This window comes from Canis lupus, chromosome 36 (assembly GCF_003254725.2).
Source record: "Canis lupus dingo isolate Sandy chromosome 36, ASM325472v2, whole genome shotgun sequence".
NCBI classification, from domain to species: domain Eukaryota; kingdom Metazoa; phylum Chordata; class Mammalia; order Carnivora; family Canidae; genus Canis; species Canis lupus.
Genome location: NC_064278.1, coordinates 14056230 through 14057466, shown reverse-complemented (window position 1 = coordinate 14057466; position 1237 = coordinate 14056230).

Genomic DNA, 1237 nt, shown 5'->3' with positions numbered 1-1237 from the left:
AAAGTGCTCCTCTCAGGGACAGAACTCAGATCAGATTCAATTCTACTTTGGAAGTGAAAGAGTGGCCAGTGTGGGGAGGGAGCCCACACAAGACTGGAGTACTTGGAGAGTTTCCTGACCAGATACTTATGTTTATCTCATTCAGAATGAGTACTGGAGTTTGTAAAGTATGGAGATAACTGCTTGTATTTTGCTCATGAAGAAAAGCCCTGTTTTTAGAAAGATGTTAGCAGCTAGGGGTGGAGAGTGTGTAGAAAAATGAGAAGAGCCTGCAGACCCTCACCAATCATTTCTCTCAAGGGCTTAAGAACATAGAGAAGGAGCCTAGGGATCACTGGCCAGGAGGTTTGCCTTATGCTTTCAGCACTCAGAAATTTAGTATCCTAATTTCACTTAGGATGGCTGTGGAGTTCCAGAAAGACTTTAAGAAAGCATTTTAAGTTTTAAAATCTACTAACTTTGCTTTTCTTCTTTTATTTTTTTCTTGGGAGCTCATATTTTAGGGACTTAGGGAGAATTTAGGAATTATAGATTATTAGAGTTGAATGAATCTTGGCTATTAGGCTCCTCATTTGTGAAATGAGACAGTAAAAGTACATGTTGTGTAAAAGTTGTAAGGACATTAGAAAATACATGGACAGTACTCTGAGTGAATGCTGGCTCATTTTAAAGGTTCAGTGAACATGAACTGTTATTATCATGATGGTTACAGAACTGATGGCCCTTTCTCCCTTCTCTTTTCTCTACTGACAGATTTTGGCTCAAAAATAATAAAGAACATTCTATTAACTAGAGCTGATCAACAAGGTAATCAGGATGTGGTGATCTTATCATTCTTCAGTGGTATTGGGGCAGAAATTTGTCATACTGGGAATGTTGTTAGTGGAAACATCTCTTGAAACATACTAGGCTCCATGTCCTCTTCCAATCAAGTTGGAATGTTTGGCTACCTACAGTATTACCTTGCATCGCAGTGTGTTAGCACTGGAAGGCCCTGACCCCAGTCCAGCTAAGATCCTCTCCTTTCTCTCATTAGTATTTCCAGGGCTAGCGCTAGCCATGGTGACTGGGACAGTCCACCCCAATACCTCCCTATGGCACTTTCAACTTCAGGTCTCTGCATTGACAAAAATACAACTATAGGGAAATAGTATTTGTGAGATTCTGGTCCTCTGTCCTTTTTCCTTTTTTTTTTTTTGATCCTAAAAGCTTAAAGAATCAAAGAGTTGGTCTTGGG